The sequence below is a fragment of the Triticum dicoccoides genome, chromosome 7A (genome assembly GCF_002162155.2).
Source record: "Triticum dicoccoides isolate Atlit2015 ecotype Zavitan chromosome 7A, WEW_v2.0, whole genome shotgun sequence".
NCBI classification, from domain to species: Eukaryota; Viridiplantae; Streptophyta; class Magnoliopsida; order Poales; family Poaceae; genus Triticum; species Triticum dicoccoides.
In genome coordinates, this window is record NC_041392.1 from 85,068,111 (window position 1) to 85,090,324 (window position 22,214).

A 22,214-nucleotide genomic window follows, 5' to 3' on the forward strand; every position below is an offset into this window, starting at 1 on the left:
GCGTCGCTGCCGACCGCCACCGCCTCCGACCATCGCCGCCACCACCGGCCTCGGCCGGCCTCTCCTCTCTCCACTCAGGCCACCACGACGCCATCGCCGGCGACCTCGGTTCCCGGCCAGCTAAAGTGCCGCTGCGCCTCGGTTTCCGTGCGAAACCCTAGATCTGATCCGAGAGGTTGATTTTTTTTGCTAAGTCCCAGGAATTTCACTTCATATGCTCCTGTTCGAGGCCCCGTAACTTTGCATCCGTACCTCCGATTTGGGCATATAGTATATCGAAATGTTCATCTCTGAGAGTACATCATTTCATTCCATTCCATCATTTTCATTTGAGTTCATCTTGATGCCCGAAATGCTGTTAGAAGGAGGCTTCGTGAGTTATTTGTCAGATCTGCTAGTTCATCTTAGACTTTTGTCATTTTTGCCATGATTATTATGTGCATGATATGCCTGTGAGTCCTTCATATGTTTTGTTAAGGATTTTGTCTTCTTTCCAGAGGTGCAACCCATGCATTTTTAGGATGTGTATGGTGACTTGTGCAAGCTTGCAAAGTGAGGCACCCGGTAAATCTGTTCTCAGGGACTTAGTAGTTTTCACTAAGTCCGGGATTATTTAGTTCATGATGCCATATGTTCAGCTTGTTTCCTAGTGATCCGTGCCTCTTTTGAGGATGATCAGTAAAGGAGTTTTGTTAATCATGTTATGCTCTATCCATCCATGTATTTGTTTGCAATTATGGAGCACCCTAGATTGAGTCTATCGAGCTCTAATTTCGCTTCGTTGTGAATCTGGGCAGATCGTCAACTTGTTTGCGATTTTGTCGATGTTATTATAGTTGATCCGTGCATGCTATGCCATTGTTCTTGCCATGTATAGCTAGCATTTTGTGCCTTCTTAATGGATGTATGCTTGCCTTGCCATGACTTGCACCGTGGTGAGTGCATCGAGCTCGTTTACATGCCTTCGTGAGTTATATTTCAGCATGTCTCAGTTTTCACTAAGTCTGAAAACTGATTGTGTTTTAGCTATGTTCGTGTGCCCGTTAGTATATTTTGTGAACCCTTTTGGCCCTAGGTCACTTTGGGACTTTTGTTAAGCTTGTTGAGTAGCTCCATGCCATGCTCTTCTTTGTCATAATAAGGTCATGTATCATGTTGTTTTGCTGCTCCGAAGAGGGCTTCGTGATCTGAAATTTCAGACAAGTGTTAATTTCACTAAGTCTGGAATCTGTTTTGCATTTGCGTTTTTGCCATGCTTGTTAGAACCTCATATTGGATGAATTGGCTGTAGCTCAGTTCTAGTCTTTTGTTAAGCATCTTGTGTGCATCCCTGCCATATATTTTGTTGTCATGTTTGGTGGCTGTAGCATGTTCATTTCATTGCATTTAGATGCCTACTTGCTGTAAATTGCAGACCGGTGTCATTCTTAAAACGCTTGCCATTTCCAAACCGTAACTCCGATTCCAGCGTTCTTTATATCGTTTCAAGCGATTTCATCCCCTCTTTCCAGTGGCACCCTTGGAATTCCAAGTTGAGGCCAGGTTCATGCATTTCCTGTCATATCTTGCATTTTGCATCCCGCATCACATCCCACATAGCATATCATCATTGCATCATATCGCTTGATCCTTGCACGTGGTTGATTGTATCCTTGTTGCTTGTTTGTCTTGTTTGGGTAGAGCCGGGAGACGAGTTCGCTACCGAGGAGCCCGTTGAGTTTGCTTGTGAGGATCCAGTCAACTCTGACAACTGTGCAGGCAAGATGATCATACCCTCGAAATCACTACTATCTTTGCTATGCTAGTTTGCTCGCTCTTGCTATGCCAATGCTACGATGCCTACCTTTTGCTTGTCAGCCTCCCAATTGCCATGTTGAGACTCTAACCCACCATGTCCTAGCAAACCGTTGATTGGCTATGTTACCGCTTTGCTCGGCCCCTCTTATAGCGTTGCTAGTTGCAGGTGAAGTTTGGAGGCCGTTCCTTGTTGGAACATCTTTTATTTACTTGTTGGGATATCATTATATATTGCCATGTTATCTTAATGCATCTATATACTTGGTAAAGGGTGGAAGGCTCGGCCTCTCGCCTAGTGTTTTGTTCTACTCTTGCCGCCCTAGTTTCCGTCATATCGGTGTTATGTTCCCGGATTTTGCGTTCCTTACGCGGTTGGGTTATAATGGGAACCCCTTGATATTTCGCCTTGATTAAAGCTTTTCCAGCAATGCCAACAATGGTCTTACCATTTTCCACCTAGCCTTTTTCTTCCCTTGAGTTCTGCAGACTCAAGGGTCATCTTATTTTACCCCCCCGGGCCAGTGCTCCTTGTTGGTCCAAACCGTCAGCCGCCGGTGGCTACCAGGGGCAACTCTGGGCTGGCCTACCGGAAGTTTAGACAATCTGAGTGTGCCCTGAGAAAGAGATATGTGCAGCTCCTATCGAGATTTGTCGGCACATTCGGGCAGTGTTGCTGGTCTTGTTTTAACCTGTCGAAGTGTCTTGATTTACCGAGATACCGAGTCTGATCGGAATGTCTTGGGAGGAGGTCTATTCCTTCATTGACCGTGAGAGCTTGTCATGGGCTAAGTTGGGACTCCCCTGTAGGGATTGAATTTCGAAAGCCGTGCCCGCGGTTATGGGCAGATGGGAATTTGTTAATGTCCGGTTGTAGATAACTTGAACCTTAATTAATTAAAATGAATCAACTGAGTGTGTTACCGTGATGGCCTCTTCTCGGCGGAGTCCGGGAAGTGGACACGGTGTTGGAGTAATGTTTGCGCAAGCTGTTCTCTAGCTTCTCGCTCGTGCTTTGCCTCCTCTTCTCGCTCTCTTTTGCGAATAAGATAGCCACCATATATGCTAGTCGCTTGCTGCAGCTCCACATATATTTTGCCTTACCCTTCCTATAAGCTTAAATAGTCTTGATCGCGAGGGTGCGAGATTGCTGAGTCCCTGTGGCTCACAGATACTATAACTCCAGATGCAGGTCCAGGTGATTCCGCTCCAAGTGACGAGTACGAGCTCAAGTGGGAGTTCGACGAAGACTCTCAGCGATACTATGTTTCCTTTCCCGATGATCAGTAGTGGTGCCCAGTTGGGGGTGATTGGGACCGTGTCGCATGTTGGGTTCTCTTCTATTTTGGCACCATAGTCGGGCCATGAGTGTTTTGGATGATGTAATGTTATTTATGTTCTTGATTGATGTGGCGAGTGTAAGCCAACTATGTTCTCCCCTTTATTATTCATATTATATGGGATGTTGTGAAGATTGCCTAACTTGCAACATATGCCTTCAATGCGATTATGTCTCTAAGTCGTGCCTCGACACGTGGGAGCTATAGTTGCATCGAGGGTGTTACACCCTGCTTTGGGATGACAGAGTCAGATGCAACAGTGAAAGTTGAGGCCTGGAAAGAGGAATTGGTGGAGATTGATAAATTGGAAGAAGTTTGGGTGGAGGTGAGAGGGCTGATGCCTAAATGGTGTGAGTGGGCTGTCATTGATCAGTGTGTTTCTTCCTTTGGCTTGCTAATACAGATGGACTGGCAGGGGATGCTGCAGAGTCTGTTTAAGTGTGTTAGAGCTAAAATTCAGTGTAGGAATCCAGCTAAAATCCCTACTGAAAGGCTGTTTGAAGTTGATGGAAAAAATCTTTAAGGTCCAGATTGCTGTAGAAATGGTTTCCAAGGATGAGGGAGAGAATGAGAAAGAGATGTTTGATTCTGATGAGGATAGGAGCAAAAGAAGCAATGGGGAGGAGAACATGCAGACTGATGGGTGGGGATTTGAGTAATGGGGCTAATCAGAGTAAAGGAAATGGAAAAGGTAGTCAGGCAGATCATAAGGCAACTACTGGGGGTAGTGGTCAGCATAGAAAGAGAGATATGATTGTGGTTGGAATTGTTGAGCAATAGGAGATGTAGAATTGTGATCTTGGCCTGGAAGGAAATGACATAATGACAGGCGCTGGGGAGGGGAAAGATACTACTACTTTTGTCTTTGCTGAAATGCAGTTGCTTAGGGACCTGGATGGGGAGATGGAAGAGTTTGCAGCTGAGGGTACATGAGAGATGTTGGTTGATGATGCTGAGAAGACATGGTCTGATGTTATTGACAATCTTCCTGATGATATTATGCCTGATTTTAGCAATTTCGGAGTGACCGATAAGGGCCAAGTGGATGGGAAGGAGACAGGGAAGAGGAGCAAAAAGCAGAAGGCATATGGGCCTGTCCAAGCTTCTAGGAAGAGTTCAAGAGTTGATATCTCACAACCAATGGTGGATAGAGCTGTGTTGCTCAAGATGAAGCAAAATCTGGAGCTACCGAAAAGTATGAAAGGTATATCTTCCAAGCCCCCATTTAATACTATTCCAGTAGATGAGATAGATGGCATGTCTAATTCTATTTGAGTGGTCATTAGTGAAAAGCTGGTAGACAAAGGATGTGCTTCTATTGAAAGTGAGGTAGAGAAGGCTTCTGATAGTGCTGGGTTGCCTAGCAGGTTGAATAGATGGGGCAAGCACCCTAGTAGTAGGGTGAAATGAAATACATCTTCTGGAATGCTAGGGGGTTGTTGGCCCCTGGTAGGAAGAAATGTATTGAGGATTTGATTTGGCCTCTTAATCCTGCTATTGTGGGGTTTCAAGAGACTAAACAAAGTAGTTTCTCTAGGAATTTTCTTAGCACTGTTATGGGTAATAGAAATTTTGATTGGAATTTACTGCCATCTATGGGCTCTGCAGGTGGCATTTTAGTAGGAGTTGATACTGATCAATTTGAGGTGCTAGGCTGGGAGATTAAAAAGTTTTCTGTTAATGTAGTGGTTAAAAACAGAAACGATGAATTTCTGTCTAGAGTTACCACTGTTTACGGCTCTGCTTATGATGAGGATAAGCAGGATTTTATTTCGGAACTACATTCTTTATTTTTGAATTGGGAGGGCCCTGCTATTGTAGGTGGTGATTTTAATTTAGTTAGGACTCAAGAGGATAAGAACAATGGTAACATAGATTTTAGATGGTCAGATAGGTTCAATAGCTGGGTTGATATGTGGTCTCTGTTGGAGATCAACATGTCTAGGAGGAATTATACTTGGTGTGACAACCAGGAGAATAGGATTATGTCTAAAATTGATAGGATTTTTTGCACTACAGAGTTTGATGTTGCCTTCCCTATGGCTAGTTCTTGAGTGTTGCCTAGGGTGGGCAGTGACCATACCCCTGTGGTTCGGGACTCAGGGGTAGATGAGCATCATAGGAAAAGTAGTTTTAAATTTGAAAAGTGGTGGATTGATGTCTACTACACAACCTTCTTCTTATAGACGTTGTTGGGCCTCCAAGTGCAGAGGTTTGTAGGACAGTAGCAAATTTCCCTCAAGTGGATGACCTAAGGTTTATCAATCCGTGGAAGGCGTAGGATGAAGATGGTCTCTCTCAAGCAACCCTGCAACCAAATAACAAAGAGTCTCGTGTGTCCCCAACACACCCAATACATTGGTAAATTGTATAGGTGCACTAGTTCGGCGAAGAGATGGTGATACAAGTGGTATATGGATGGTAGATAAAGGTTTCTGTAATCTGAAAATATAAAAACAGCAAGGTAACTAATGATAAAAGTGAGCACAGATGGTATTGCAATGCGTTGGAACAAGGCCTAGGGTTCATACTTTCACTAGTGCAGGTTCTCTCAACAATAATAACATAATTGGATCATATAACTATCCCTCAACATGCAACAAAGAGTCACTCCAAAGTCACTAATAGCGGAGAACAAACGAAGAGATTATGGTAGGGTATGAAACCACCACAAAGTTATCCTTTCTAATCGATCTATTCAAGAGTCTGTAGTAAAGTAACATGAAGCTATTCTTTCCGTTCAATCTATCAAAGAGTTCATACTAGAATAACACCTTAAGACACAAATCAACCAAAACCCTAATGTCACCTAGATACTCCAATGTCACATCAAGTATCCGTGGGTATGATTATACGATATGCATCACACAATCTCGGAATCATCTATTCAACCAACACAAAGTACTTCAAAGAGTGCCCCAAAGATTCTACCGGAGAGTCAAGATGAAAACATGTGCCAACCCCTATGCATAGGTTCACGGGCGGAACCCGCAAGTTGATCACCAAAACATACATCAAGTGGATCAATAGAATACCCCATTGTCACCACGGGTATCCCATGCAAGACATACATCAAGTGTTCTCTAATCCTTAAAGACTCAATCCGATAAGATAACTTCAAAGGAAAAACCCAATCCATTACAAGAGAGTAGAGGGGGAGAAACATCATAAGATCCAACTATAATAGCAAATCTCGCGATACATCAAGATCGTACCACCTCAAGAACACGAGAGAGAGAGAGAGATCAAACACATAGCTACTGGTACACACCCTCAGCCCCGAGGGAGAACTACTCCCTCCTCATCATGGAGAGCGCCGGGATGATGAAGATGGCCGCCGGAGAGGGATTCCCCCTCCGGCAGGGTGCCGGAACGGGTCTAGATTGGTTTTCGGTGGCTACGGAGGCTTCTGGCGGCGGAACTCCCAATCTATTCTGCTCCCCGATGGTTTTAGGGTATATTGTATATATAGGAGGAAGAAGTACGTCAGGGGAGCCACGAGGGGCCGACGAGGGTGGAGGGCGCGCCCGGGGGGTGGGCGCGCCCCCCTGCCTCGTGCCTTCCTTGTTGCTTCCCTTACGTACACCCCAAGTCTTCTGGATTGCTTCCGTTCCAAAAATAACTCTCCGGAAGGTTTCATTCCGTTTGGACTCCATTTGATATTCCTTTTCTGCGAAACACTGAAACAAGGGAAAAAATAGAAACTGGCACTGGGCTCTGGGTTAATAGGTTAGTCCCAAAAATAATATAAAAGTGTTTAGTAAAGCCCATAATCATGCAAAACAGATAATATGATAGCATGAATACTTCATAAATTATAGATAAGTTGGAGACGTATCAGCATCCCCAAGCTTAATCCCTGCTTGTCCTCTAGTAGGTAAATGATAAAAGAAATAATTTATGAAGTGTGAATGCTAGCAGGTGCACAAGTTTGACAATGGTAATTTCAATCACCTTTTCTAGCACCATTATATATCATAATAGTAGCTCGTCTCGTAAAGCTTCTCATGATCAAGTAACAAGCTATTCACATGCTAAAGTATAGATCATAAACTTTCTTGAAAACTAACAAACCGTGTTATTAGTCATCACACAATTACAATTCATCTTATTTTCAGGAAGAGTCCATGTCAGAGCTTTGATTTAGCAAACTCCACATACTCAACTATCATTTTGTCTTTCACAATTGCTAACACTCACGCGATATTTATGGGTTCAAAGTTTTAATCAGACACAGAGAAAGATAGGGGCTTATAGATTCGCCTCCCAACCTTTTACCTCAAGGGTAATGTCAACAATAATAGTTCATGATGCCTTACATCCAATTGGATATATATATATCAGAATCTTTCCAACACGAGGTGCTTGCCAAAGGATAAAATGAAAAAAAATAAAGGTGAAGATCACCCTGACTCTTGCATAAGGTAAAAGACAATAATAAAAGATAGGCCCTTCGCAGAGGGAAGCAAAGGTTGCCATGTGCTTTTATAGTTGGATGCACAAAATCTTAATGCGAGGGAACGTCACTTTATATTGCCACTTGTGATAGGGACCTTTATTATGCAGTTCGTCGCTTTTATTGCTTCCATATCACAAGATCGTATAAAGCTTATTTTCTCCACACTAAGAGATCATACATATTTAGAGAGAAATCTTTATTGCATGCACCGATGACAATTTACTTGAAGGATCCTACTCAATCCATAGGTAGGTATGGTGGACTCTCATTGCAATACTGGTTTAAGGGATGTTTGGAAGCACAAGTAGTATTTCTACTTGGGGCAAAGAATTTGGCTAGCATGAGGGGGAAAGGCAAGCTCAACGTGTTGGGCGATCCATGACAATATACTTTATTTCAAATATAAGAAAACATAACCCATTATGTTGTCTTCCTTGTCCAACATCAACCTTTTAGCATGTCATATTTTAATGAGTGCTCACAATTACAAAAGATGTCCAAGATAGAATATTTATATGTGAAATCTCTCTTCCTTCAATATTCTTTCATGAATTGATCAAGTGACCAATACAATGTTTGCTAACCTTCAATAAATTTAGCACCTCTACTTCTTATATGTAAAGTCATTAATCCCCATGAGATAAGCATATGAAACATATATAATTTCAGATTTATGACATTCAAATCATTCAACCATTTACTCATAGGATATAAGTGAGGCACACGAGTAAATGACAAACTACTCCAAAAAGATATAAGTGAAGATCAATGAGTAGTTAAATAATTATGTAGCTATGTGAAGACTCTCTCTCGTTTAAGAATTTCAGATCTTGATATTTTATTCAAACAGCAATCAAAACAAAGTAAAATGACATTCTAAGAATGGTAAACATCATGTGAAGAAGCAAAAACTTAGGGCCAACCAGAACTAACCGATAGTTGTTGAAGAAGAAAGGTGGGATGCCAACCGGGGCATCCCCAAGCTTAGACGCTTGAGACTTCTTGAAATATTATCTTGGGATGCCTTAGGCATCCCCAAGCTTGAGCTTTTGTGTCTCCTTAATTCCTCTCATATCATGGTCTCCCTAAATCTCAAAAGCTTCATCCACACAAAACTCAACAAGGACTCGTGAGATAAGTTAGTATAAACCAATGCAAAAAACTTATCATACTCTACTGTAGCAAATCACAAAAAAAATATTATTCAACATTGCATACTAAATGCCTCTGCATATTTAATAGTCCTATCCTCAAATAGAATCATTAAAGAAGCAAACATATGCAAACAATGCAAGCATAACAGCAATCTGCCTAAACAGGACAGTCTGTAAAGAGTGCAGCAAGATCCATACTTCCCTACCTCCAAAAATTATGAAAGAAAATTCCCACTGTATTAAATTTATCAGAGCTTATTATGCAAAAGGTTTCAACATTTTATCACATGCTGACTTTTCTAGGGAATTTTTGCAACAGCGGTAAACTTTCTGTTTTCAAACAGCAACATGTGGACTTGTAAAATAGGCATAGTAAAGGCTATCAATGCCACTTTTATTGAAATAAAAGATGCAAAACATTGTTCTAAATAACAGCAAGCAAATCCTAACAAAATAAATTGATGCTCCAAGCAAAACACATATCATGTGGTGAATAAAAATATAGCTCCAAGTAAAGTTGCCGATGAACGAAGACGAAAGAGGGGATGCCTTCCGGGGCATCCCCAAGCTTAGGCTCTTGGTTGTCCTTGAATATTTCCTTGGGGTGCCTTGGGAAACCCCAAGCTTAGGCTCTTCCCACTCCTTATTCCATAATCCATCGATTCTTTACCCAAAACTTGAAAACTTCACAACACAAAACTTAACAGAAAACTCGTAAGCTCCGTTAGCGAAAGAAAACAAAACATCACTTCAAGGTACTGCAATGAACTCATTCTTTATTTATATTGGTGTTAAACCTACTGTATTACAACTTCTCTATGGTTTATAAACTCTTTTACTAGCCATAGATTCATTAAAATAAGCAAACAACACACGAAAAACAGAATCTGTCAAAAACAGAACAATCTGTAGTAATTTGTAACTAACGCAAACTTCTGGAACCCCAAAAATTCTAAAATAAATTGCTGGACGTGAGGAATTTATCTAATCATCTGCAAAAATAATTAACTAAATATCACTCTCCAATAAAAAATGGCAGCAATTCTCATGAGCGCTAAAGTTTCTGTTTTTTACAGCAAGATCACAAGACTTTCCCCAAGTCTTCCCAACGGTTCTACTTGGCACAAACACTAATTAAAACACAAAAACTCAATCATAACAGAGGCTAGATAAATTATTTATTACTAAACAGGAGCAAAAATCAAGGAATAAAAATAAAGTTGGGTTGCCTCCCAACAAGCGCTATCGTTTAATGCCCCTAGCTAGGCATGATGAATTCAATGATGCTCACATAAAAGATAAGAATTGAAACATAAAGCGAGCATCATGAAGGATATGACTAGCACATTTAATTATTTCCCCACTTCCTATGCATAGGGATTTTGTGAGCAAACAACTTGTGGGAACAAGAATCAACTTGCATAGGAAGGTAAAACAAGCATAACTTCAAAATTTTAAGCACATAGAGAGGAAACTTGATATTATTGCAATTCGTACAAGCACATGGTCCTCCCTCATAATACTTTTCAGTAGCATCATGAATGAATTCAACAATATAACCATCACATAAAGCATTATTTTCATGATCTACGAGCATAGAACATTTACTACTCTCTACATAAGAAAAATTCTTCTCAATCGGAATAGTGGGAGTATCATAAGAGACTCGAATACTATAAATTGTTTCCACATTAAAAGAGTAATGTTCAGAAAAGGGTAATCATAATTGTTGGAAATATGCCCTAGAGGCAATAATAAAATTGTTATCATTATATTTCTTTGTTCATGATAATTGTCTATTGTTCATGCTATAATTGTGTTATCCGGAAATCGTAATACATGTGTGAATACATAGACCACAACACGTCCCTAGTGAGCCTCTAGTTCACTAGCTCGTTGATCAAAAGATAGTCATGGTTTCCTGACTATGGACATTGGATGTCATTGATAACGGGATCACATCATTAGGAGAATGATGTGATGGACAAGACCCAATCCTAAGCATAGCTCAAAGATCATGTAGTTCGTTTGCTGTAGCTTTTCTGAATGTCAAGTATCATTTCCTTAGACCATGAGATTGTGCAACTCCGGATACCGTAGGAGTGCCTTGGGTGTGCCAAACGTCACAACGTAACTAGGTGACTATAAAGGTACATTACAAGTATCTCCGAAAGTGTCTGTTGGGTTGGCATGAATCGAGACTAGGATTTGTCACTCCGTATGATGGAGAGGTATCTCTGGGCCCACTCGGTAATGCATCATCATAATGAGCTCAATGTGATCAAGTGGTTGATCACAGGATCATGCATTACGGTACGAGTAAAGTGACTTGCCGGTAACGAGACTGAACAAGGTATTGGGATACCGACGATCGAGTCTCGGGCAAGTAACGTACCGATTGACAAAGTGAATTGTATACGGATTGATTGAATCCTCGACATCGTGGTTCATCCGATGAGATCATCGTGGAGCATGTGGGAGCCAACATGGGTATCCAGATCCCGCAGTTGGTTATTGACCGGAGAGTCGTCTCGGTCATGTCTGCATGTCTCCCGAACCTGTAGGGTCTACACACTTAAGGTTCGGTGATGCTAGGGTTGTTAGGAAGACTTGTATGTGATTACCGAATGTTGTTCGGAGTCCCGAATGAGATCCCGGACGTCACGAGGAGTTCCAGAATGGTCCGGAGGTGAAGATTTATATGTAGGAAGTTGTCATACGGTCACCGGAAAGGTTCGGGGGCATATCGGTATTGTACCGGGGCCACCGGAGGGGTTCTGGGGGTCCACCGGGAGGGGCCACCTCTCTCGGAGGGCCTAATGGGCTGTAGAGGAAAGGGCACCAGCCCTACATGGGCTGGCCGCATCCCCCCTTGGGCCCATGCGCCTAGGGTTGGGGGGGAAACCCTAAAGGGGGCGCCCCCCTTGCTTGGGGGGCAAGCCCCCTCCCCTTGGCCGCCGCCCCCCTCTAGATCTAATCTAGAGGGGGCCGGCCCCCTTCCTCCTTCCCCTATAAATAGAGGGGCAAGGGGAGGGTTGCACACAACATCCAAGGCGCAGCCCCTCCCCTCCCCAACACCTCTCCTCCTCCGTAAGAGCTTGGCGAAGCCCTGCCGGAGTACTGCAGCTTCACCACCACCACGTCGTCGTGCTGCTGTTGGAGCCCTCTTCCTCAACCTCTCCCTCCTCCTTGCTGGATCAAGGCGCGGGAGACGTCCTCGCTCCGTACGTGTTTTGGACGCGGAGGTGCCGTCCGTTCGGCGCTAGGATCTTCAGTGATTTGGATCACGATGAGTACGACTCCATCAACCCCGTTCTCTTGAACGCTTCTGCTTGTGATCTACAAGGGTATGTAGATGCACTCCTCTCTCCCTCGTTGCTAGATGACTCCATAGATTGATCTTGGTGATGCGTAGAAAATTTTAAAATTCTGCTATGTTCCCCAACAGTGGCATCATGAGCTAGGTCTATGTGTAGTTACTATGCACGAGTAGAACACAAAGCAGTTGTGGGCGTCGAAATTGTCAATTTGCTTGCCATTACTAGTCTTGTCTTGATTCGGCGGCATCGTGGGATGAAGCGGCCCGGACCGACCTTACACGTACGCTTACGTGAGACTGGTTCCACCGATTTACATGCACTAGTTGCATAAGGTGGCTGGCGGGTGTCTGTCTCTCCCACTTTAGTCGGATCGGACTCGATGAACAGGGTCCTTATGAAGGGTAAATAGAAATTGACAATTCACGTTATGGTTTTGGCGTAGGTAAGAAACGTTCTTGCTAGAAACCTATAGCAGCCACGTAAAAACTTGCAACAACAATTAGAGGACGTCTAACTTGTTTTTGCAGCAAGTGTTTTGTGATGTGATATGGCTAAAGGATGTGATGAATGATATATGTGATGTATGAGATGATCATGTTCTTGTAATAGGAATCACGACTTGCATGTCGATGAGTATGACAATCGGCAGGAGCCATAGGAGTTGTCTTTATTTATTTATGACCTGCGTGTCAACATAAACGACATGTAATTACTTTACTTTATTGCTAAAGCATTAGCCATAGTAGTAGAAGTAACAGATGACGAGACAACTTCAAGAAGACACGATGATGGAGATCATGATGATGGAGATCATGGTGTCATGCCGGTGACAACGATGATCATGGAGCCCCGAAGATGGGGATCAAAAGGAGCAAATGATATTGGCCATATCATGTCACTATTTGATTGCATGTGATGTTTATCATGTTTTACATCTTATTTGCTTAAAACGACGGTAGCTTAAATAAGATGGTCCCTCGAAATAATTTCAAGAAAGTGTTCCCCCTAACTGTGCACCGTTGCGAAGGTTCGTTGTTTCGAAGCACCACATGATGATCAGGTGTGATAGATTCTAATGTTCGAATACAACGGGTGTAAGCCATATTTACACACGCAATACACTTAGGTTGACTTGACGAGCCTAGCATGTACAGACATGGCCTCGGAACACAGAAGACCGAAAGGTCGAGCATGAGTCATATAGAAGATACGATCAACATGAAGATGTTCACCGATGTTGACTAGTCCGTCTCACGTGATGATCGGACACGGCCTAGTTAACTCGGATCATGTTATACTTAGATGACTGGAGGGATGTCTATCTGAGTGGGAGTTCATTGAATAATTTGATTAGATGAACTTAATTATCATGAACTTAGTCTAAAATCTTTACAATATGTCTTGTAGATCAAATGGCCCACGTTGTCCTCAACTTCAACGCGTTCCTAGAGAAAACCAAGCTGAAAGACGATGGCAGGAACTATATGGACTGGGTCCGGAACCTGAGGATCATCCTCATAGCTGCCAAGAAAGATTATGTCCTAGAAGCACCGCTAGGTGATGCACCCGTCCCACAGAACCAAGACGTTATGAACGCTTGGCAGTCACATGCTGATGATTACTCCCTCATTCAGTGCGGCATGCTTTACAGCTTAGAACCGGGGCTCCAAAAGAGTTTTGAGAGACATGGAGCATATGAGATGTTTGAAGAGCTGAAAATGGTTTTTCAAGCTCATGCCCGGGTCGAGAGATATGAAGTCTCCGACAAGTTCTTCAGCTGTAAGATGGAGGAAAATAGTTCTGTCAGTGAGCACATACTCAAAATGTCTGGGTTGCATAACCGCTTGACTCAGCTGGGAGTTAATCTCCCGGATGACGCGGTCTTTGACAGAATCCTTCAGTCGCTTCCACCGAGCTACAAGAGCTTTGTGATGAACTTCAATATGCAAGGGATGGAAAAGACCATTCCTGAGGTATATTCAATGCTGAAATCAGCAGAGGTAGAAGTCAAAAAGGAACATCAAGTGTTGATGGTGAATAAAACCACTAAGTTCAAGAAAGGCAAGGGTAAGAAGAACTTCAAGAAGGACGACAAGGGAGTTGCCGCGCCCGGTAAGCAAGCTGCCGGGAAGAAGCCAAAGAATGGACCCAAGCCCGAGACTGAGTGTTTTTATTGCAAGGGAAGTGGTCACTGGAAGCGGAACTGCCCCAAATACTTAGCGGACAAGAACGAAAGGTATATGTGATATACATGTAATTGATGTGTACCTTACCAGTACTCGTAGTAGCTCCTGGGTATGTGATATCGGTGCGGTTGCTCACATTTGTAACTCAAAGCAGGAGCTGCGGAATAAGCGGAGACTGGCGAAGGATGAGGTGACGATGCGCGTTGGGAATGGTTCCAAGGTCGATGTGATCGCCGTCGGCACGCTACCTCTACATTTACCTACGGGATTAGTTTGAAACCTCAATAATTGTTATTTAGTGCCAGTTTTTAGCATGAACATTATATCAGGATCTCGTTTAATTCGAGATGGCTACTCATTTAAATCCGAGAATAATGGTTGTTCTATTTATATGAGAGATATGTTTTATGGTCATGCTCCGATGGTGAATGGTTTATTCTCAATGAATCTCGAGCGTAATGCTACACATATGCATAGTGTGAATACCAAAAGATGTAAGGTTGGTAATGATAGTCCCACATACTTGTGGCACTGCCGCCTTGGTCACATAGGTGTCAAACGCATGAAGAAGCTCCATGCATATGGACTTTTAGAGTCTCTTGATTATGAATCATTTGACACGTGCGAACCATGCCTCATGGGCAAAATGACCAAGACTCCGTTCTCAGGAACAATGGAGCGAGCAACCAACTTATTGGAAATCATACATACTGATGTGTGCGGTCCAATGAGTGTTGAGGCTCGCGGTGGCTATCATTATGTTCTCACCCTCACTGATGACTTGAGTAGATATGGGTATGTCTACTTAATGAAACACAAGTCTGAGACCTTTGAAAAGTTCAAGGAATTTCAGAGTGAGGTTGAGAATCAACATGACAGGAAAATCAAGTTCTTGCGATCAGATCGTGGGGGAGAATACTTGAGTCACGAATTTGGCACACACTTAAGAAAATGTGGAATAGTTTCACAACTCACGCCGCCTGGAACACCTCAGCGTAATGGTGTGTCCGAACATCGTAATCGCACTCTATTAGATATGGTGCGATCTATGATGTCTCTTACCGATTTACCGCTGTCATTTTGGGGCTATGCTTTAGAGACTGCCGCATTCACTTTAAATAGGGCTCCGTCGAAATCTGTTGAGACAACACCGTATGAATTATGGTTTGGGAAGAAACCTAAGCTGTCGTTTCTAAAAGTTTGGGGATGTGATGCTTATGTCAAGAAACTTTAACCTGAAAAGCTCGAACCCAAATCGGAAAAATGCGTCTTCATACGATACCCTAAAGAAACTGTTGGGTATACCTTCTACCTCAGATCCGAAGGCAAGATCTTTGTTGCCAAGAATGGGTCCTTTCTAGAGAAAGAGTTTCTCTCGAAAGAAATAAGTGGGAGGAAAGTAGAACTTGATGAAGTATTGCCTCTTGAACCGGTAAGTGGCGCAGCTCAAGAAAATGTTCCTGAAGTGCCTACACCGACTAGAGAGGAAGTTAATGATGATGATCATGAAACTTCAGATCAAGTTGCTAATGAACTTCGTAGGTCCACGAGGACACGTTCCGCACCAGAATGGTACGGCAACCCTGTCTTGGAAATCATGTTGTTAGACAACGGTGAACCTTCGAACTATGAAGAAGCAATGGCGGGCCCGGATTCCGACAAATGGCTGGAAGCCATGAAATCCGAGATAGGATCCATGTATGAAAACAAAGTATGGACTTTGACTGACTTCCCGATGATCGGCGAGCCATAGAAAATAAATGGATCTTTAAGAAGAAGACAGACGCGGATGGTAATGTGACCATCTATAAAGCTCGGCTTGTCGCTAAGGGTTATCGACAAGTTCAAGGGGTTGACTACGATGAGACTTTCTCACCCGTAGCGAAGCTGAAGTCCGTCCGAATCATGTTAGCAATTGCCGCATTCTATGATTATGAGATATGGAAAATGGACGTCAAAACGACATTCCTTAATGGTTTCCTTAAGGAAGAATTGTATATGATGCAGCCGGAAGGTTTTGTCGATCCTAAGAATGCTGACAAGGTGTGCAAGCTCCAACGCTCGATTTATGGGCTGGTGCAAGCATCTCGGAATTGGAACATTCGTTTTGATGAGATGATCAAAGTGTTTGGGTTTATGCAGACTTATGGAGAAGCCTGCATTTACAAGAAAGTGAGTGGGAGCTCTGTAGCATTTCTCATATTGTATGTGGATGACATACTGTTGATAGGAAATGATATAGTATTCTTGGAGCGCATAAAGGCCTACTTGAACAAGTGTTTTTCAATGAAGGACCTTTGAGAAGCTGCTTATATATTAGGCATCAAGATCTATAGAGATAGATCGAGACGCCTCATTGGTCTTTCACAGAGTACGTACCTTGACAAGATATTGAAGAAGTTCAAAATGGATCAGTCAAAGAAGGGGTTCTTGCCTATATTGCAAGGTACGAGATTGAGCACGGCTCAATGCCCGACCACGGCAGAAGATAGAGAAAAGATGAGTGTCGTCCCCTATGCCTCAGCCATAGGGTCTATCATGTATGCTATGCTGTGTACCAGACCTGATGTAAACTTGCCGTAAGTTTGGTAGGAAGGTACCAAAGTAATCCTGGCATGGAACACTGGACAACGGTCAAGAATATCCTGAAGTACCTGAAAAGGACTAAGGAAATGTTTCTCGTTTATGGAGGTGACGAAGAGCTCGTCGTAAAGGGTTACGTCGATGCTAGCTTCAACACAGATCTGGATGACTCTAAGTCACAAACCGGATACGTGTATATTTTGAATGGTGGGGCAATAAGCTGGTGCAGTTGCAAGCAAAGCGTTGTGGCGGGATCTACATGTGAAGCGGAGTACATGGCAGCCTCGGAGGCAGCACAAGAAGCATTCTGGGTGAAGGAGTTCATTACCGACCTAGGAGACATACCCAATGCGTCGGGGCCGATCAAACTCTTCTGTGACAACACTGGAGCTATTGCCCTTGCCAAGGAGCCTAATTTTCACAGGAAGACCAGGCATATCAAGCGTCGCTTCAACTCCATTCGTGAAAGTGTTCAAAATGGAGACATAGAGATTTGTAAAGTACATACGGACCTAAATGTACCAGATCCGTTGACTAAACCTCTCCCTAGAGCAAAACATGATCAACACCATAACTGCATGGGTGTTTGATTCATCACAATGTAACTAGAATATTGACTCTAGTGCAAGTGGGAGACTGTTGGAAATATGCCCTAGAGGCAATAATAAAATGGTTATTATTATATTTCTTTGTTCATGATAATTGTCTATTGTTCATGCTATAATTGTGTTATCCAGAAATCGTAATACATGTGTGAATACATAGACCACAACACGTCCCTAGTGAGCCTCTAGTTGACTAGCTCGTTGATCAAAAGATAGTCATGGTTTCCTGACTATGGACATTGGATGTCATTGATAACGGGATCACATCATTAGGAGAATGATGTGATGGACAAGACCCAATCCTAAGCATAGCTCAAAAATCGTGTAGTTCGTTTGCTGTAGCTTTTCTGAATGTCAAGTATCATTTCCTTAGACCATGAGATTGTGCAACTCCTGGATACCGTAGGAGTGCCTTGGGTGTGCCAAACGTCACAACGTAACTGGGTGACTATAAAGGTACATTACAGGTATCTCCGAAAGTGTCTGTTGGGTTGGCATGAATCAAGACTGGGATTTGTCACTCCGTATGACGGAGAGGTATCTCTGGGCCCACTCGGTAAAGCATCATCATAATGAGCTCAATGTGATCAAGTGGTTGATCACAGGATCATGCATTACGGTATGAGTAAAGTGACTTGCCGGTAACGAGACTGAACAAGGTATTGGGATACCGACGATCGAGTCTCGGGCAAGTAACGTACCGATTGACAAAGTGAATTGTATACGGATTGATTGAATCCTCGACATCGTGGTTCATCCGATGAGATCATCGTGGAGCATGTGGGAGCCAACATGGGTATCCAGATCCCGCAGTTGGTTATTGACCGGAGAGTCGTCTCGATCATGTCTACATGTCTCCCGAACCTATAGGGTCTACACACTTAAGGTTCGGTGACGCTAGGGTTGTTAGGAAGACTTGTATGTGATTACCGAATGTTGTTCGGAGTCCCGGATGAGATTCCAGACGTCACGAGGAGTTCCGGAATGGTCCGGAGGTGAATATTTATATGTAGGAAGTTGTCATACGGTCACCGGAAAGGTTCGGGGGCATATCGGTATTGTACCGGGGCCACCGGAGGGGTTCTGGGGGTCCACCGGGAGGGGCCACCTCTCTCGGAGGGCCTAATGGGCTGTAGAGGAAAGGGCACCAGCCCTACATGGGCTGGCCGCATCCCCCCTTGGGCCCATGCGCCTAGGGTTGGGGGGGAAACCCTAAAGGGGGCGCCCCCCTTGCTTGGGGGGCAAGCCCCCTCCCCTTGGCCGCCGCCCCCCTCTAGATATAATCTAGAGGGGGCCGGCCCCCTTCCTCCTTCCCCTATAAATAGAGGGGCAAGGGGAGGGCTGCACACAACATCCAAGGCGCAGCCCCTCCCCTCCCCAACACCTCTCCTCCTCCGTAAGAGCTTGGCGAAGCCCTGCCGGAGTACTGCAGCTTCACCACCACCACGCTGTCGTGCTGCTGTTGGAGCCCTCTTCCTCAACCTCTCCCTCCTCCTTGCTGGATCAATGCGCGGGAGACGTCCTCGCTCCGTACATGTTTTGAACGTGGAGGTGCCTTTCGTTCGGCGCTAGGATCTTCGGTGATTTGGATCACGACGAGTACGACTCCATCAACCCCGTTCTCTTGAACGCTTCCGCTCGTGATCTACAAGGGTATGTAGATGCACTCCTCTCTCCCCCGTTGCTAGATGACTCCATAGATTAATCTTGGTGATGTGTAGAAAATTTTAAAATTCTGCTACGTTCCCCAACAATACTCATGACAAGTTTTGTAAATATAATCATCACTACTTTTTATAGCATTTGTATCATCACAATAATTATCATAAGTAGCAACTTTGTTCTCATCATAATCGATTGAAACCTCTTCCAAGATAGTGTAATAATTACTAAATAAAGTCATGACCTCTCCAAATCCACTTTCATAATTATCACAATAAGATTCAACATCGTCCAAAATAGCGGGATCATTACTTCCCAAAGTTGACACTCTTCCAAACCCACTTTCATCAATATAATCATCATAAGTAGGAGGCATGCTATCATCATAATAAATTTGCATATCAAAACTTGGGAGACTACAAATATCATCTTCATTAAACATAGCTTCCCCAAGCTTGGGGCTAACATTAATTGCAGCAAATATATTCTCAAAAACATCATATTCATCAAACATAGCATCCCCAAGCTTGGGCGTTTTCATATCATAAGCATAATCACTCTCATCATCAATAGTATGGATAGCACCAATAGTATAGCAATTATCATATTCTTCCAAGCAAGTGCCAAAAAGATTTTCAAGATCATAAGAAGTATCATTATCTTCCCAATCATAATCATCACAACATGCAATAGGCATAACGAGATCATCATCAAATGCATCATCTTTGACGATTATATTTTCATGAGGCACAATAGTAATAGGAGCAGCATTATTTGGGAGAGATATCTTTTTACCTCTCTTCCTTTTTCTTTTCTTCTTCTTCACCACATCATGTGTGGGTTCAATCCTCTTTTTGGAGCTCCTTATTAATGAGATTGGTTGAATAGAAGGCTCCTCCTCGTTACCTGATTCATCATAAGAAATAATAGGAGGATATTGGGAAGTCTCTTCCCTTTCGTTAGTATTCTCTTCATATTCTATTTGTTTTCTTTTCTTTATATAATTGGAAATCTACGGATTTTCAATGCAATTCACCACACAATACATATAAATTTCTTCTAGATCAATATCGAGGAATTTCTCGAGGTTATATTCTGGAATAATCTTAGTTTGGTGTTTCATTTCTTCATAACCCAAAAGCAAACTAAGTTCATTATAATGAGCAAGAGAAATCAAGTCATCACAATTTTTGGACACGATTCTATCATGAAAAAATTTGAATTTGATATTTAAATGACCATGTTCATTGCAAAGTTCACAAGTATGGCTAAGAAATTTTAAATTTTTAGCACTAACATTTAGCCTTTCTTGCAACCATTTAGTTTCTAAATGCTTATGCCTATTGCAATATCTATCTTCCCTATTTGGTGTGTACTTGCAAACCCAATGCACTCCGCAAAAGTTGACATGTTTATAGGAGACATTTTCATCATAACTAGTGCAATCATCATTAGTACTATGGATATTCAAAGAGTTCATACTAATAACATTTCAATCATGCTCATCATTCAAAGATTTAGTGCCAAACATTTTAATTCATTCTTCTTCTAACACTTTGGCACAATTTTCTTTTCCATCATACTCACGAAAGACATTAAAAAGATGAAGCGTATGAGGCAAACTCAATTCCATATTTTTTGTAGTTTTCTTTTATAAACTAAACTAGTGCTCAAACAAGAAACAAAAAAGATTCGACTACAAGATCTAAAGATATACCTTCAAGCGCTAACCTCCCCGGCAACGGCGCCAGAAAAGAGCTTGATGTCTACTACACAACCTTCTTCTTGTAGACGTTGTTGGGCCTCCAAGTGCAGAGGTTTGTACGACAGTAGCAAATTTCCCTCAAGTGGATGACCTAAGGTTTATCAATCTGTGGGAGGCGTAGGATGAAGATGGTCTCTCTCAAGCAACCCTGCAACCAAATAACAAAGAGTCTCTTGTGTCCCCAACACACCCAATACAATGGTAAATTGTATAGGTGCACTAGTTCGGCGAAGAGATGGTGATACTGGTGGTATATGGATGGTAGATAAAGGTTTTTGTAATCTTAAAATATAAAAACAGCAAGGTAACTAATGATAAAAGTGAGCACAAATGGTATTGCAATGCGTTGAAACAAGGCCTAGGGTTCATACTTTCACTAGTGCAAGTTCTCTCAACAATAATAACATAATTGGATCATAACTATCCCTCAACATGCAACAAAGAGTCACTCCAAAGTCACTAATAGCAAAGAACAAACGAAGAGATTATGGTAGGGTACGAAACCACCTCAAAGTTATCCTTTCTGATCGATCTATTCAAGAGTCCGTAGTAAATAACATGAAGCTATTCTTTCCGTTCAATCTATCATAGAGTTCATACTAGAATAACACCTTAAGACACAAATCAACCAAAACCCTAATGTCACCTAGATACTCCAATGTCACCTCAAGTATCCGTGGGTATGATTATACGATATGCATCACACAATCTCGGAATCATCTATTCAACCAACACAAAGTACTATAAAGAGTGCTCCAAAGATTCTACTGGAGAGTCAAGACGAAAACGTGTGCCAACCCCTATGCATAGGTTCATGGGCGGAACCCGCAAGTTGATCACCAAAACATACATCAAGTGGATCAATAGAATACCCCATTGTCACCACGGGTATCCCACGCAAGACATACATCAAGTGTTCTCAAATCCTTAAAGACTCAATCCGATAAGATAACTTCAAAGGGAAAACTCAATCCATTACAAGAGAGTAGAGGGGGAGAAACATCATAAGATCCAACTATAATAGCAAAGCTCGCGATACATCAAGATCGTACCACCTCAAGAACACGAGAGAGAGAGAGAGATCAAACACATAGCTACTGGTACATACCCTCATCCCCGAGGGAGAACTATTCCCTTCTCATCATGGAGAGCGCCAGGATGATGAAGATGGCCACCGGAGAGGGATTCCCCCTCCGGCAGGGTGCCGGAACGGGTCTAGATTGGTTTTCGATGGCTACGGAGGCTTCTGGCGGCGAAACTCCCGATCTATTCTGATCCCCGACGGTTTTAGGGTACATTGGTATATATATGAGGAAGAAGTACGTCAGGGGAGCCACGAGGGGCCC